At 28.5% G+C, this 19,301-nt stretch overlaps 1 protein-coding gene across 1 annotated transcript in view; it reads right to left on the bottom strand.

The window, feature by feature from the left end:
* LOC121119011 (zwei Ig domain protein zig-8) overlaps positions 1–18,683 on the bottom strand; it is a 210,626-nt gene extending 191,943 nt beyond the window's left edge. Inside the window, exon 1 of the mRNA XM_040713620.2 lies at positions 18,534–18,683. The gene's annotated coding sequence lies outside the window, so the exon portion shown is untranslated. The remainder of the gene's footprint in view (positions 1–18,533) is intronic.
* Positions 18,684–19,301: the final 618 nt, after the last annotated feature.

Here is a 19,301-nt window from a genome sequence, read left to right as displayed (position 1 = left end):
CTCAAACGTCTTTGTTCTAAAAAATGGACAAGGATTCTATTTTCAAAAATATCGAAAAAATTTAATATGTATTAACATAGGGGACTATATGGTTAAGCTGTTTCCTTTAAGAGTGAAAAAATATGTATAAAATAAGGTATACAGAATATCACGAAAACTATTCATACAGATATCTGTAACTTTCTAGTATCGCTGTTGTAACCCGAAGAATTTACTAAATACAAAATAAAAACATAATTTATTCCAATCAGTCACACTAACCTATGCTGTGTGACACAACACGTGTTAAAATTCATAGAATTCCTTGATGATTACAAAATACAGTACAAAAAAATATTTTCAAACAAAATCGATTAATGTATTTTATTTTAATGATAATTTTTTGTTACTTTAAATATAGTTAGGTTCACTTCCAAAGAATCAATAATAATAATTGGATGATTTAAATTGATTAAAAAATATTTAATATTGACTCAATTTTGATATAACGATTCTAGCTTGCTTTCGTTTTAAAACTACACATATGTAATTGTCTAAATATTATTGTAAAATAATGGAACTTTGAGTAATAGATAAGCCTTAGATAATGTTATGTGAGATAAAAGAATTTTCAAGTAAAGTTGAATAAGTAGAAGCCTTTATATTTTTCAAAAGGCTTTTAAAAAAATTTAACTTACACATGAGAAACTCACACGTAAATAAGGATTAATCCATTAAGTCATCACGCTGTAAAATGATTTTTCTCAAAATTGAGTTTCTAGTATATTTGAATTATTCAACAAGTATTTGTCCATTTATATAAAAAAATTGTTATCATTCACTCTTTGGGTATGCAGCAAGTTTCACTTTAAGTTTTCAAAATTGATCGTCACAATACAAGAATGAGAAACAGAAAGATTTTATTTGAAAGAAAATATCGAAGCTAATAGAAGTTTTAAAATCAATTAGAGCTTTTAAATTTTAAAATACTTGGATATCTTAAGTTTTTCCAATAAATTGACTCAAAAATTTCTTAAATATTGGGTTTTATCTATAAATACTGGGATGGGCAGTTGTCTGGAGCTACAATCGAGGAAATGAAATCAACTGCCAATAGGGACATTACTAAAACGACAAATATAAATGCTAATAATCCTAATGAAAGTGTTGCTATATCCGTAAAATCACTCAAGAAGGTTGATAGCAACTGTGTTAGTGTTATTGATGAAGAAGCTGAACCTCAAGTATCCTACATTTCAAATGTTCTCACTGAATCACCTGATAAAGCAGTTGGGATTAATGATCAACAAAATGTGACTCAAGATGAGCATGAAGATGAATTATTATTTCAAGGTAGTATCAAGGAGAAGGAACAGCTTATTACAATTAATAAGTCCCAAAGTAGAAATTTGATTTCTACACGTGTAGAAAAATTCAGTACGAATTTACCTGGGGAATTGGAAATTAATGAAAAAATAGAAGTTGGAATATTGAAAAACCAAACCAAAAGACAAGATTAAAAGTGATATTTCATTAAGAAAACCAACTGGTGATGTTTCTGAAGAAAATATTATTCTGTGTAGATCAAGATCTGCCTCCAATACAAAAAGACTTGCTCCAGAATCTCAAATAGCGACAAAAGGTAATGAGCAACCCCAAAAGTTGTTTAGAAAATCGTGATCTCCGTTTTATCTTTAAATTGCAATTCCCTTCAGAGTTTGGGGAGAAAATACGATTTGATTAGATTATTACAATTTTTAGCAACTCCTGATATTACTATATTATCTGACACGAGGTGCAATTTAGAGAATCAGTTTTGCATGCCAGAATACTACTCTTCATTTTCTTCGTCTGATAGGTCCCTCTTACATCCAAAAAGGGGTGTTTCACTATTGATTAAAAAAACTACAGCCAAAAATCGAATACCATTGTTCTGATTGTAATCTAATCAAGGTCCGATGTAGGGTATCAAGCTCTTTGTTTGATGTAATTGGGGTATACGGGCCAAATTGTTACGATCCCGTTTTTTTAACGAAAAACATGTAACTGTTATTTTACGTATATCAAACATAATGAGTTGAGATTTTAATATAAAACTTAAATATGGTCAATATTCTATTCAGCGTACAAGGAATCATCATCCTCGAGCTACATAGTCCCTCTTTTCTATTTTAAAGACCCACGGGTTTCATGACTGTGCTGACTTAGTAAAAGATTATAGTAATGCTTTTTTTCTGCGGATAGATTTTCCAGACCTGTGTCCACGAAAATAGATATTTTTCTCTTTAAATGTTATCCAACGGACACATTAAAGTCGTACAAAGTGACAGACACAAAAATATCTAACCATCGGGGTTTATTTATTGAAATGAGCCCCATTTCAAAGAAAGCAAGAATTAGAGGTCTTTGGAAGCTTATTTCTTTACTACTGGTCGAGATTGATGTGAATGACAGAATAATTGAGAAAATTGAAAATGCTAAATCAAGTGTTAAGAAAGGTGGTGATATTTTATGGGAATTGAAAAAATGTTTATCCACCAAATAGAGGGTGTTTCTCGACAAGCAGGTACAAGCGTGCTGAGAAAAGAAGCAAACAGGTGAATGAAATAGAAAATCTAAGAAAAAATTATTACTTGAAAATTTTAAAATATATATGTTTGGCCTACTTTATCGATAAACAGACCTTTTTCATAGACTTAAATTGAAAATAACCAGCATTGATGATTTATCGTAATCAAGATTACAATGTTTATCAAATTAATAAATTATCAATTATACTTAAAAATGGTATGAAATTGAATGATCCTGAATATTTTTGCAATGAGATGGAGTCTCTTTACTCCAATATGTATAACTGTATCGATTGCAAACATCGATCAAAATGTATGAGATGCAATTTAAGAAATGCTTATTTCTGTAAAAAGCTCAGATACAGGTCTGATACAGAGATTTCACTATCAAATGAAGATAGCCACATGGTTGAGGGTCACCTTTATTTCGAAGAAATTATATGGTCCTAGTCCATCAGATTTTACCTTTGAATTTTATAAGAAATATATCTCCTGTATTTCACCTATTTTACTCTTCTTTTATGAACAGGTTCTTAGTGTGGATTTTTTCAGTCGTAGTCTCTAATTGTATACACAAAGTTTTTGGTGGATCACGATATGGTTTTGTAAAAAACTAGATCATAGATAGTATCCCTTTTACATTACAGACTCTTGTAAAGTCTACAAGTGACTTAACAGTGATGGCAGTGGATTTCGCCAAGGCATTTGATACCTTGTCTCATAAGTACATAATTAAAACGCTGTACCGAAAAGGATTTGGTGATTTTATGATTCGTATGTTTGCAGTTACCTTAGTGTGTACTCGTACAATGAGTAAAATCCAAAAACGATTTTGAATATTTTTTCAACAACAAAGGCGTTCCTCAGGGAGATCCTCTGTCCTTAATACTTTTTATTATATGCCTTGATGGGTTAATACAAGAAATTTATCATGGAGATGGAATAAAAGATTTTCAGTTGTCACACTCAAATTTAGAATGTCTATGTTATGCAGACGACTTAACAATGATATTTTGCGGGAGTCCGTAGAAGACAATAAAATCAATCAAAAACACATTTGTGGTCCTGTCTTCATTCTCTAAATTATCTTGTCTGATGTTTAATGAAGAGGAAACTGAAATTATCAGTCCTTATAACGGGTTAATTGGAAAAGTTTGGCCTCATTTTAAATTGAAATCAAAAGTACAACTCTTGGGATCTGGGATAGGCGAAGGAATTGGTGAAATGAATGGGAAAGAGATTATAAGAGAATTAGGAAGACGGTTTAATATTTATCTCCTTTCAATTTAAAAGTATGGAATAGGATCAAGCCATGGAATATTTATATTATTCCTAAGGTAACGCACCTCTTCTGTGTTACACCTTTCAACAACAGTATCGCTAGGGAAATATTATGTGTAATGATTCCTACTTGAAATAATTGACCAAAAAAAACATAAACCACCAATTAGTCCATACCCCATTGAACTTTGGGGCCTGGTTGTGGTGAATTTCGTTTTCTAAGAAAAATTCTGAACTTTTATTGGATTAGAAAGTTAAGTGAATATGACGACTATTGGAAAGTTCATCGAAATGAATTCTTCAAGCTAAACCTTGTGGAATTCCAGCTAAGCACACATTTTAGATTTTTGGATTTTTTGAAGGTGTTTTAATTCTACAACGAGTGTTTTAAAATTTTTTGTGATGGTGCTACTGAAGTAGTCAAAAAGTTTGAATTATCTTTACGATGGGGCAAACTAACTATAAGTTGCATTAACCAAAATGCTGTGTGTACCATAAACTCCGATATTGGTGTAGATGTTATCTTGACAGATTGTCTAATGAATAAAATGACTTTTGTCTATTATTCATCTATTTTTGGACCAAACATTTCAGTAAAACGTCCTCTCGTCCCTTTTAGACTGAAATCCTATTATACAAGTACTTCGTCTTGAGAAAACTTATGTACTCATCAACCTTTACACCATTCAACGCATATTTGGAATGACACAGCATTAAAAAACGTAACTGTAAACAGAACGTAAAGATTGAGCAAGCTTTTATTAGATTTTTCTTCTGAAAGTAGGACATATCCCTCTTCATAGAGAGCTTTAGGGATCTAAAAGAGCCATGGATATGTTCGTTTACCTTCCTTCTAAGCTACGAATACAACTAGAACCCACCCAGGTTAAATTCAATGGTGTTGGAAGACCACTCATCAGCTTTGTTAAGGAAGTAGAAGAGGCTTTCGAGGCTATGCATGACAGGTTTGGCAACATGATCAGGTGCTGAGTTTTGAATCCACATAAACCTTGTATCTGACGAGTATGGCGCTTCCAATCATAGCATAAACACAATCTTAAGATGGTTCAAGTACACTTAGGAGCTTAACTTGAGACTGTTGTCAAAAATGTGAGCCAACCTAACATTCCCGTCATTAACGATCTAGCCAATCACAATCTTTGATGGAAATTCAGTTTTCATCAAAGAAGTAACATTTCTGCCTTTCAGCGGTCATTATTTGGGTTGTAGGCAGCGTCAAATGTGAATTTTCACTCATCACTAAAAATCACTTTATGATGACGAGATTTTCTTTAACAATTTGGCGTAGCTTTTTGGTAAATTTGCAACCAAATGTACGTCATCTTCGTGGTAAGTAGCTGACATCTTTCCCTGATGTAGTAGTTCAATCTAAGGTCGTTCTTGAAGGCCCTGGCCACCGTTCTCTTACTGAGAAAGACTTCTTCCGATCATGAGCAGTCATTGAAATGCCAGGATTTGCTTTGATGTACCTCTTGGGCCCCACCAGTAAGTGGTCAGTCTGTTTTTTGAGTATGTATGAACCCCATGAGGAATGGGAAAGCCCCAGTCCGCCATCAGTAGCTTACAGATGTCATAGACGGTTCTAATTGCATATTTTGTTACTTCTATGATTGCCGTAGCATCGTTGCTGGTCTCAGCAATTATGCAATGATTTTACGATTGACGTATTGCTGCTTCATGGTAAAACTGAGCAGATTAAGTATAAAAACAACAGTTGTTGTCTATGGACGGATCTTTCAGGTGAAGTTAAAGCTCGGCAAGTTTAGTTCCCTCGATCAAAAAAAATTGTAAATATGTTATGATACTTCTGCCCACTTCTGTATATGATTTAAAAAAATTATTTAGGATTCTATTTTATTCTTTATTTATGTTCAAAATTATGTTTTGTTGACACACTTCATATGAAAGAGTTTATAAGATTGACGAGGTATTTTCGAATAAAATATGTTAAATAAATTAAAAAAGTTTCGCGAATTGCATTTAAAGTAGTCAAAAAAGAACGTCACAATAAAAATTGAGAAATGAACAGATTTAAAAAAAAAGGCAATAAAGTCTTAAACTATAGCTAAAATTCTTGAATATCTTAATTTATCCCACAAATTTGAATACACACCCTATAACTCACTCAAATATGTCTATAAAACATTGAACTGCTTGTATATAATAAGTAAAAGAGATAATTGTAATTTTAATTCTTTTCTTGATTTATGTTCAAGGTTTTTTTCATCTTGACACGTCAAAAAAATATTTTTATCAACTTTTACTTCAGTGTAATAGTCATGTTGAAACAAATACGGACAATGGTGTTCCAAAATAAGGTTTAGTTCTAAAAAAAGAACTGAAGCTATATCTCATATACATTTTTGAAGGTCCCATAAGTATCCAAAAATGCAAATTTAAAAATCAATTATCTATATCTGCCAATGCTATGGGATTGGACTTTTTGGGCAGCGTTAGTGTAAAGGAAAAAGTATGATAGCATTAAAAACAAACTTTTCAAGTAAATTTTGCACTATATTTGGGCTGTAAACCCATTTAAACTAAAAAGTAGAGATTTTTGTAGCTCATTTAGACCCATAAATTACCCAATTTGGTTAAGATTTGAAAATGTTATGATTTATTTAAAAAAGTTCAATAAATGGTATTTTAACAAGCAAGAACATTCAGGAAATAGCACTAATTTTTCACAATACTACATTCATTTATAATATATTTCTATAATTTTTTCATGTAAAAAATTTAACAATGATCCTAGATCATTTTCAAAGCGTTTCCAAAATCATTATATAACGCACACATATCAACCGGACATTTACTGGACTTTATGTTCAAATATGATAGGAATTATAATAAAGTACTACTTTTCTAGATAGGTCGGCATAGTCAAGGTGGTTACTCATCCAGGTATACTAGAAATCTCTGTGGAGTGACTAAATAACTGGGTTTTTCTAAAATCATAGCGGCTCTTGGTCAAGGTTAATAATTTACTTGGCATGCACAACGGTATATTGCATCTTGGGGAAAGTTTGCAATAAGCCAGGGGATGACAGTTTTCTTGGTGACGTCGTCCGACTCGTTCAAGGGCGACATGAAATATTGTGGAGAGTCGTTCTGTGATACCCAGTAGAGTCGATAATAGCCCTTGTATCGTTTTTTGCTGAACCTAGTTCAATAAAAGTTGCTCTTTGCCTCGTTTCTTTAGTTGTTATTAATATATTATTAAAAAATTGGAACCAAAGAGTTAATAAGACTCTCAACCTTTCCTATATAGCCGTTAACTTCGACTGCAATGCTTTCGTTATTCATCTTGTTGAAGTCAAACTATGTCAAGATTTTTTATACTCTGTACCTATATTTGATTATTACAAGCTTAAATTATTGCAATCAAAAGGGCTATATATATATTTTATTTTATTTTACATAAATAAATTATTACATTGTACCTATGAACTTTTTTTTCCTAGAATAGATTGCGGAATAACAAGGTACAAATGGAAAAGGGAAGCAACCATTGTACGAGCTATTATCGTTATTGTTATTCACATAAGATTTTCATCTTATGTGAATAATAACTATAAAATAATAATAACAATAATAATTGGGTTAGCTTAAAATCTGCAATATTTGTCTCAAAAAATGTATAGCTTAGTTCTTTCCCTTCTTCCATTATAATAAATGTTTTATAAAATCCATTATGTTATATTATTTTTTTGTTTGTTTCTGTCAGTTGTCTTATCCGAAACATTTAGCATACTTTAGTTTTAGTAGTATTCCTTCCATGTTACGCCCAATACATAATATAGAATATTATAGTCTGAGATTGAAATACTCAAAGTTGTTGTAATGTATATGGTCTCGTTTATTAAATGTGTAAGAGAGCCAACATAAGTAGGGATTCATTCTAAAACTTCTTATAGACGGGCTACTTATACTTATTTTCTTTTTACATATTATGTATATATCAGTATTTAGATCTCAACCATTTGTATATTATTTTCAGAAAATTTTCTATTAATTACCAGGACGGTAATTTGGTACTGAGAATTTAAGGTAGAGCTTCATAATTGATATTCAATTTGATGTTTTTACAAAAAAATAGAAAACTTGTGTCGTATTCTGAACCCTCGAGTGGTTTATAATTTTTATGCACAACCGTTATATTAAGGGTAATAATGAACTGCTTTCAAAAATATTCTGTAAAGCAACATGGATATTTGAAGTTAGAGATAAATCATTTAAAACATGATTAATTAAAAAACTACCAACTTAATGTTTTTTAAATATGTTTCTTAATTTTTTTGTAACATAAAATATAGCTTAAAATAAATTAGTCAAAATGACCCGGTCAGAAATCTTTGTACAAAAAAATAACAACTTTTTATCAGAAATTAAAAGATACAATATGATAATTCTGTATTTTCTCTAATTTTGAGGTATATTTAGGAAAAGTAAGAAATTTCAAGTCTGAAAAATATTGATAAAATGTATTTTATTTAATTCAATGTTGAAAAAAGGTCAATTTGACATAAGGGTAAAATTTATCCTTAAAATTCTGATTTTTTCTTCCTTCTTGAGTTCGGTCAATTTCGATTTTTAACATTTTGAGCTGACTCTACCTTGGGTTTTAACAATATACTAATTTCCGAAATATGTCGAGTTTGGTTTTTGATCATTTTGACATTTGTGGTGTGGTCTCATTTTTATATAAGAAAGCAGCGTTTTTAGTTTATTCTTGTCTTTTAGAGTGGTAAAAAAATTGGACTATTCATTTCCCAAAAAAAAAATCGATTTTTTTGGATTATTTGAGTTTCAGTAAATTCAAATTTTTCTAAAAAAATAATTTTGTGTGATTTTGATTAACTATTGACATAAAATAGTCGAGTTTTTATTCTAGTTTGACTAATACCGGAACTCAACACTAAAAAAATATAATTTATTTTTATATAAATAAATATTAATGTTTTGTGTTTCTGAAAGAAAATACATTTTTTCTAATTTTATATAGAAAATGATAAATAAATTTTAGTCAATATGTAATTATTTTTGTAGAAATATTTTTAAATTACATATGAAAAAAGTTTGGCTATTCAAAGTAGTTCGTAATTATTAGATAATGATTTTTTATTTAATGTAAAGTTATCTATTTTATGTATAATCAGCTTATATTCTCATTAAAAAAAATAATTGAATGGGTTGATTGACTACCTTTTGTTCTAAGCAAACAATAAACTTCCGTAGATATATATTTTAAATTGGTTTTTTAAACTATTCATCATTACTAATCTTATCAAAAAGAAAATGGTATTTCTAATTTCTAATTCAATTCCTGTTCAATTTTCAAATTATTTTTAATATTGTCGGTACACCTTTCCAAAACGTAGGTTGACACTATCAGGTATTTTGCAATATTTGATTGTCTAAGAGATAAAAATGTTAAACGTCATTGGAGGACTCTGTAATTTTACACATTTGAAAGATTGCTTATTCTTCTAAAATAGCTATATTTTGAACTTAAACTAAATTTTAAAACAAATCGCTTTAATTGATTTCTTCCTTTCAACCCCAACAAACAACGCAAAATTTGTCACCATATGTAGCATGTAGGTAGGTAATTTAAAAAAATATAGTATCGAATGAAAATTTAATTATATAACTGTTTTTATCAGTCCTTGTATGTAATGTAATATTCAACATGATTGTTTTAAACCAATAGTTGTAAATTTGGATCCCTACAAAAAAAGTTTATTGAATAAATCATAAATTTTTCTTTCATGCAATTATACAAGAAAATATGAAAAAAAAAAAAAACTGTCAAAAATACAAATTAAAAAAATTGATCAAATTTTGTACAATGAACGACATTTTGAAACATAAACATGATGTTTTATTACTGTTGTCATTTGACTTATACTTCTATGTACATACAGAATTATAAAAAAATACAATATTTTGGATCTATTATTTATTTATAATTTTTTGTTAATGGATTTTTTGTTTGTTGCTCAATGTAATATGTAGTGGATTAAAAAGAGTTTATTTCTGAAAAATAGTGGAAAAAGTTTGGTGGAAAATTACTAAAATGTAAGTCCACTCAACACAAAAGCAAATAATAATTATTGCGCTCAAAACTAATATTGAATTACATTTAATTCTTCGATAAATAATTCCCAATTTCTAAGATTAAGGTTTTTTTATTAAACCTTAGAGTTTTACCGCAAATAGTTTTAAAATAGACAAAATTAAAGGTCACAATAAAGGAATGAGTAATTGACATATTTTATTTGAAAATATCATATTAGGGTCAATATAAGCTGCCGAAGTCAATTAAACAAGTTAAAATATAGTTTAAATTCCCATGCATTTAAAATAATTCTACAAATTTGAATATACAATCTATAACAGACTGAAATATATATATAAAGAGTTGGTCTAAAATCGGCATTTTTTCCTCTTCATGATTTTTGTTTAAGATAGTTTTATGTTGATTTATCACATATATATGTGATAAATATATATCAAAATTGGGTTCTCATATGAGAACCCAATTTTGATATTTTGCTTTTGTTTAATAAACATCAATCCAGCACCTCACGTTTCCAAGTAAATTAGCCCTTATGTACAACTGGGTTGATTAGACCCATTTTTTAAATTGGGTTCTTCGTCCAACTTCTGCTATTGATCTCAACCAACCATGATTTTGTGACTTTTTTTTTGTTCCTCCTGTTCTTTAATGAAAAACAGCTTTATTTATTCCGTGAAATATTTTTGTAAATACCAAAACATAGATTATAATATCAATTGTTCCGATGGAGCCATTAAAAGATAATACACTTATTTACAAAACTTAAAACTTATAATAAAATAATAGAATAAAAATAGCAATAAGAATTTCCATATTTACAAAGGATGAAAATTAATAAATTCAAACTTTTGTACAAATAAGTTACAAAAGCGAATTTTTTATTACTTTTTTACTCCCATAAGGAATTAGCAACCAACAGGGAAACATTCCTGTTCCTTCAAATATTAATGGGCTAATTCATAAATATGTAATAGACTTCATTATTTATTTTGTTTTGCTAAGGGAAACACATCATAGTAAACCCATTTTTTGCCATTATTCCAATGCTTGAATATCTTATTTTACTGTCTTAAAATTACAGAGTATCCCAATATAGAAATCATGCCCATTTGTTTAAATATATTTATTTTACCGTGAGTCTTATATAGTTTTCCATAAATAAATAATATTTTCAAGCTAATAATTCAACAAAAAGGCAACCTCTTAAATAACCAATTTTGTTCTATTATAACTAATGACTATCTCAAGATTGATACAAATCATGCTACAAGATTGGGATATTGTTTGTGTCCCAATCGAAAATTTATTAATCCAATTCAAGTTTCAACATATGCATAATCTATATATGGACCCATACGGTGTTATACGTGCAGTAAATTCTCTAGTATCTTAGGGATAAAATAATTATCTCATCAAATTATAAATCAACAGCTATCCATGTTTTAGCCAATGAAAAATCAAATCTATGTTCTGATTTATATCATAAGTAAATAATGAAATTAAATTTTCTTTCGAATTGATTCATCATATCTTATATAAAATATGCTTAGAATTAAAATATATTCATTATCATAAAAATATGAATAAAGTATGACGTTCAAGGAAATAGATAAACTTGGACAAATCTAAGAGCATCGAAAATGAAATGAAAAATGATTCCATTATTAATTCATTTTTAGATAGACTCGAAATACAATTCTACACGGAACTTACTAAATACTATGATATATTTTTAAGAATTCTGATGGTTTCTTAAACAAACTCTATAACAATAATATTTTTAAACTTCAACATTTTCCTATTTTTTTTTTTTTTTTTGCAATATTTTTATACAAAACGCTATTTTATTTTACGCTTTTATATTTTTTTGCTTACTATTGGAAAATACATTTATTGGAAGCTATCAAAGAATATGTGGTGAGTCAACATAAAGTCAATATAGAACAAAAATAAAAAAGTCTTTATTTTTCTTTCATAAATACATACACCCAATATTTTATAGACATATTTGAGTAAACGATAAGCATTATATTCACATTTGTTGGATGAATAAAAATACCAAAGAGATTTAGCTAGAGTTTTAAACTTTTTTTTTATTTTTGAGACATTATTAATTACTTAATTTTTTTATTGTGACGATCAATTTCAGATACTTTAAGCGTAATTTGTAACGTCTACAGCGGGGTAAAGTAATTAACTTTTATTGATAGAAATTACAATAATTCCTCGAACATTACACTGAATTTTGAGAAAAATCATTCTTGCTTGCTTTTGTGTTGCGCGTCCTACATTTTTATCTTATGAAAATTTAATCTTACCATACGTAGGAAATTTATATATTTGGGAATAATATGAGGAGGGAAGGAAAATAAAATGTAATAAATTTGCCACGAATTTAGAAAGATATGATATGAATATTCTTTTTTCATTCTGAATAAAACGAATGCACAAATTTATGAACAGCCAACCAAACCAATGGTGTTTGTAATAACAAAAGATTTATATCTTTCTACATACATCCTAAGGGGGGTAAAGCAATCCTTATTAAAACATTAATGCATGTTGAAATCTATGACATATGTGAATGCATTTAACATTTTATTATATTTGATTTAATTAATAGAAAGAAAAATGAAATCTATTTCCCCCTTTTTTCTTGTTTAATAATATTCAAATAAACACTGTTATGATATTCAAATTTGATTTTAAAACGTAACATAAAAGAAGATTATATTTGTTTGTTTTATCTGTAAAACATTAATTCTAAGTTTATGTATATAATGTTCTATATATTGCATATATATATATATATATACTTATATATTACGGACAGTGTGGAAAATCGGACATTTTGCACAATGCCCGGGCAATCAATAAAATTTCCAATAGACTTATCATTTTACTTACATTTACATTGTCATGTAAAGTGATAGTTGGTAATTTGATGATTAAACAATTCAATCCAAGCAATTTGATCATTAAGGTTTTAATTCATTATACAATTTAATTACAAGCAATTTAATAATATAGTGTACTTTCATTGAAATTGATATTGTACTAAGATAATCAAACTATTATACGGTAAGAAATTGTCCGGAGAGACTCCATTCTACTATTCAAAATATACCTCAGCCAAAAGGTTGTCCAAGTATACTGTTGGTGCACGAAGGGGATCAAAACTTATCGGCACCACTATCTTGAGTATGAAGGACCCCTTCTATTATATTATAATTCACCACAGCCCTCAGGTTACGCAAGTGAGCCACTGGTCCAAATGGTGGATCATAACCCCCTGTGACCGCTTCTCTGAAAATCAAGGACCCCTTTTGATATCCTAAAATACCCCATGCCCACGGGTAGTGTAAAACAGCCGCATATTTAAGAAGTGCATCATTAATCACTACCACGGCTTCCCAGAGCGTCAAGGACACAATTTGATATCCTATAAAACGCCACACCCACGGGTCCTTAATGATCAAAATTGCTTGCAATGAATTGTTTAATAATTAAACTAGATGCATTCGTTTAATTTGACAATGAAAATGAAGTTTAAATTAGCATTAACTACTATATTGGAAATTTTATAGAGTTATGGAATATTTTGCACATTGCCCGTTCTAACAAGCATTTTGTACATTGCCTACTACAGCAGGCATTTTGCTAATTTCCCGATTTTCCCCAATGCCGGTAACATATATAACGATACCAATTCATATGTAGTGAGCATGTAATTACTGTAGGTATTATTGTCATTTTACTGTAAAAATAGTATACCAACATTGACATTGAAAGGTTGCTCTACGTCATTGAATTTTAGAAAATTAATGATTATAATTTTTGAATATGAAGGAGCATTTTTAAAAAATACTTATGACAGAGTTACTGTAGTTCTACAAAAACTTATTTAAAAAAAAATATATTTGGATTTATGGTGTTAATTAAAAAAAATATTCGGATTTATAGTATTAATTAAAAAAGTAACAAAAAAGTAACTAATTTAAACTAGATAATACATTCAATGCCCTTAATAAAATTAAGATTTCTTGATATTTTCCTTAAACTGTAAAATCATTTAATAATGATGTATAGCTACAGCCTAAAATTAAATATATTTTTTTCAAAATTGCTGTTGTTGAAGACTTATTGTAGCTCAAACTTCCTTTTTAGGAAAATAAAAAATAAAATATTGGACATAAAGTATCTATTTGATATAAAAAACAACATGTACAATTATCTTTAAACTCCCAAAATCGTTAAGTATATACATTAAGGAATATTACATAGATTACAAATGTTTTGGGAATAATTTGATGAAACAACCCATTTTTGCACAAGCGTCTATAGGAAAATACATTTATACAGAGTTATAACTTTATCCCTGTTGTATACTTATTTTAATATGGATTTATTGCACTCTATATGAAATTAAAGTTTATATTGTATTTCTGTTATCTTTTAGAAACCTCTCTAAAAAAAATAAAAAATTGTCATTCGACACATAATGAAGATTGGAAGCCATGCGTTAACATATCCTTAATTTATACAAGAAACGAAAGTCAAAATCTGAAATTGTAACACCTCTAAAATATTTGGATATAAATTATGTTTTTGTTTTTGAGAAAAATTAAACTTCATAAAGAAATATTTTAAAGTGGTGATTGACCTCGATCTGGAGTACGGAACAAAGTCTAAAAATACTTCCAAAGTGAGCAAGGCTATTCGAAAGTCAATTTTAAGAAATCATGTACGTTTTCAAAAGGAATTGGGGAAAAGATATGATATTTCTAAGTCGAGGGTATCCAAAATTATCAAGAATGATCTTAAGATGTCTGTGTATCTTTTGCACAAGTCTATCTTTTAACTGCAAATATACAAAAAAATAGAATGGAAAAAAGCATGATTCTTGTAAATGACATAAGAAATGGGACTCTCCTAAATCTCATTATCAGTGATGTAAACTATTATATTCGGTCGATAGTAATATGGCCCAAAATACCTTGATTGAGCTCCTTGATTTCTACTTTTACATCCGGCCAATTCTTTTTTAAGGAGTATTTACTCATTTCAATTTGAATATATATAAGAATATCATCTCCGATAAATATTTCAAATAGTTCTCCAGGAGATAATGACGAGTACTTGGTAAAATTGTCTTCAGGAAACAAACCAGATCCGCCAGTGTTGTTCCCCTGTGTCCATAAAACTTATTTCACAACTTTTTGTCAAATCCCTCTAATATTTGTTATTGAGGAAGATTGGATATCCCTATCACCTTGAGGATTATATAGTGTATATCTATTACGAAGACGCAATTGAGCAGGTGCATGTAGTTGCTGAGCCGAAAAGTTATCGGATCTCAGGATCCCATCAAGGATTTCATTTCCCGAATCCTCATCTGTTTAATCCGATCATCAGGTGGTTAAATGAATATGTAATCAAGAACTTAGTGTCCTTATCAAAAAATATAAATTAGCATCTTATTAATATATTTTACTAGTGATCCCAAACGGGACTACCAGATTGAAACTAATTTTGAACTTTGAAAAAACTATTTCAAGGGCTTAAAAAAATACATCAATCGAATCATAGTTATTCAAATGAAATATAGCTTACTTTCTACAATTCGCCATCTTCGAAACAATTTTGAAAAATATGATTTGCATAAACAGCTTGTAACTCTCATATGTTATTATGAAATGACGCTAGAAAAAGTATAAAGTACAGGAAATGTATTAAACTAGGTATTTAGTATCCATATATAAAAGATATTTATTCTAAACATCTCTTTATTTTAAAATATTTTGTATATATACTATAATATTTTAAAACCAATGGAGAATGAGTTAATACCAAATGAACTGCTAAGAGGAATTACGTTGTACTAGCATTAACAAATAACTATTTTTAGTTGAACAAATAAACTTACAAATATATTTTTGCAAATTTCTTGTAAAATTTAATTTTACTATTATTATGCGAAAATATTTAATATAATTAATATAAAATATTTACTGTGTATAACACACATTCTTTTCTCCCTATTTCTTTCATTTACCCAAACAATTTTAGAATTAGTTCAACAAAGCATTATAAAATATTTTTATTCATGAAATAAAGCTTGCTTTTTGACTTTATAGTCCAAAATAAATTTACTACAAATGGGTTGGCACCCTAATGTATATGCAAAATGGTAACTTTAAAAATGTATGTCGTATATTAATTAGTTGAATATTGAGTGGTAAACGGACTGGGAAATACGCGTATGTATGTAATGTAGCTCAAACCTAAAGACGAATGTAATAATTAATTTTTTATTGTTTTTTAATTTTAAATACAGGTTTTTAGTCATATTCTCAAAGACACACTTCGAAATAGAAGGTTGTAACGACTAATATCTCTCTACATAGGAATAAACAACTTTTCAGCGTTGTGACTTAATGGATTGATACTTATTTACTTGTGATTTTCTCATGTGTAAGTTTAAAAAATCTTTTTAAGGCGTTGTGAAAAAATCTAAAGGGATCTACTTATTCACTTCTACTTATTAATACTTTTATCTCATATAATATTATCTAAAGCTTCTCCAGTACACACAAGTTACATTATATTTATATAGTTTAGAGACAATTCTATAAGTTTTCTGTCAACAAATAAGCCTACATAATGATTTTTTAAAAATTAAGTCTGTACTACATTTTCATTATTCTGCGAATGATTATCGTCAATTTCTATCAACAAATTATTCGTCTTATAGATCCTTTGGAGGTGCTGAAAATTAAAGAAGCAAAAATGTATATTCACAATGATTAAATTAGAAATTTATTCAATTTATTTGAAAATGGGCAAATTATGTCTCATATACCAAATGAAGGCTCTAAACTATAGTTAACATTATCAAATGTCACAGTTTAAAATTTTAATACAATGCCTATAGTTAACTGAAATAAAGTAATAAGCGGTATTCATTTGACAATTGTGGTGCGTCAACATAAAAACAATCACTAATTTACAAGTTCTTTAATTATTTTTTCACTTCATCTATATGTACAAACCAATATTTTATAGACATATTTGAGTAACTTATAGGCTTTGTATTCAAATTTGTGAGATGATTTAAGATAACCAAGAGTAAAAGATATAGTTTATAATTCTTATTTGATTTATTCGACTTTCATTGTCTCTGATATGGCCTTTCAAATTAAAAAGATCAATATATTATTATTTTTTTAGTGTGACAATCAGTTTTGTCTACTTGAGTACAATTTGCAACGCCTCAAATTGGTTAATACAAATACCTTTAGTTATAGAAATTCGATATAATTCGTCGAAGAAAATAAACAAAATCTACTGTCTTGCATTTGAAAATCATTCTACATTGCTGTTGTCCTGACATGCCAATTTTTCGTTTTCATGATTTCTATTATAGATGGTTTTTGTGTTTCCTTCACTTATAAATATAATTTTAAATACAGTCCAATAGAGATAATAGTAACACCTCAGTTTTAACAAAAATATTGATTTTATCTTAAGTATATCTATAACTTACTAGTATTTAGATCCATATTTTGTCTATAAAAGGAGGAGGGTTTTTTTGTAGGTAAAAAATTTTAATATAAAATGTTTCTCGCCATCTTAAAAAACGTTGAAATGTTTATAGTAGACCTATGTCCATACATCGGATTGAAATGGGATAACCCATTTATTGGCGAAAATATCCAATATCAGGATCATATCGGTTAGAAATTTTTATATGTTTCCGGTATTTTATATGATAGAATCAGAAAGAAAAGAGAAAATGGACAAAAGGTATTGATCAACTTTTAAAACCAAGAAATGCTTTATACACAGATTATTCAAACTGAGATGCATAATCTCATTGACTTATGTACTTCTTAAAAAAAATACGACAGAAATTTTTTCTTCCTGATCATAGCATGAGATAAAAAATCAAAGATAAAAAATTTTTATTACTAAGGCTTGACATGTTTGTCTTCAATATTTTAAAAAAGGGCATCTTGTTAGCATTATTAAACCGAGCTCAAATTGATGATCTTACTTAGTAACTTGAATATTTTTATTAAAAAAATTGTCTCTTACGATTCAAACTTCATATATCTTGTTAATTCATTAAATATCTACATTCAAAAATAATATAGGTATTTATTATTAAATAATATATTTACTAAGTACCTAAATATTAACCATATCTTCTTTTATTTAATTTTTAATCTTAGTATTGTTGCCTCAGCATTAAAATGTCATATCTTGACATTTCAAAACTGTTAAAGGAAAAAAAATTAATCATTTTATAATAAGTATATAAAATATTTAGCATGTAGGACTTTATCACATAGATAAAAACCGCAATGACAAAGGTATATTTCTATATAAAGCCAAAGTATTTTTTACATGCTCAAGATAAGTTGAACTTGTCAGAGTAATAAGAACTAAAGTTCTGAAATTTGACCGAATGGGACAATTTCATTCTAAAGCAACGGTATGTCAATTAAAAAGTTCCTTCTCCTTCATTGTAAAAAACAATGATAAATAGAAGATAATAAATAATTTTCCCAAATTTTATTAAGTGAAAAAAGACTTACTTATCACGTGTTGATGAATAATAATTTTTTGAAGAAAAAAAATATTTTTTCTCTAATAATCACTATTAAATTATATAAATATTATTTTACTCTCACCAAAATTGTGAAGTTGTTTCGATATGATAAGTTATTACACTAATATATGGAAGTAATAAACTAAAAATAGTTGAAGAGAATTGCGGGGCTTAGGGAAAAAATCGGAATCGTGGTGGAGCGAAATAAAATAAGAGAGCCTCGTAAAGAGGAGGGGGAAACGGACTTTCTCATTTTGGTATAAAACAATTCCCCCTTTTTTTATTTATTGTCTGCAATTTCCTTCTTCTGGGTGAATTCTTCAATGTAGTTAGTTTGTATCATTTTTTGAATAATTTTTAGGATATACTTTTATTTTTTGTTGGGGTTACTAATGATAGATAAAAAAATATAAATTCTGTACAAACTGTACTCATGTTATGATTGCCAGTACATAATTAATGCAGGAGATCCCCGACAAATACAGCTTCATTTTGTGAGGGCTTGAACCGAGCGATGATGTCGAGATATCAGAAGCAGGTAAAGATATAGTCGAAATCATTTGTCGCACTTTTAGAATAAAAATGTTATTCTCAAAAACGCTTGGCCTAATAAATCCCCTGGCTTTACGTTCAAATTTTAAAAACATATGTTGACATCATGATCCTTAATCTACTCTCTATTTGCGAAAGGGAAAGGTTTCTTAGTTTCTTTCTAAATTTGTATCGGAAGGACAAATATAAATATTAGCTAATA

The sequence above is a fragment of the Lepeophtheirus salmonis genome, chromosome 5, assembly GCF_016086655.4.
Source record: "Lepeophtheirus salmonis chromosome 5, UVic_Lsal_1.4, whole genome shotgun sequence".
Classification (NCBI taxonomy): domain Eukaryota; kingdom Metazoa; phylum Arthropoda; class Copepoda; order Siphonostomatoida; family Caligidae; genus Lepeophtheirus; species Lepeophtheirus salmonis.
This window is presented reverse-complemented; position numbering and strand designations above follow the sequence as displayed.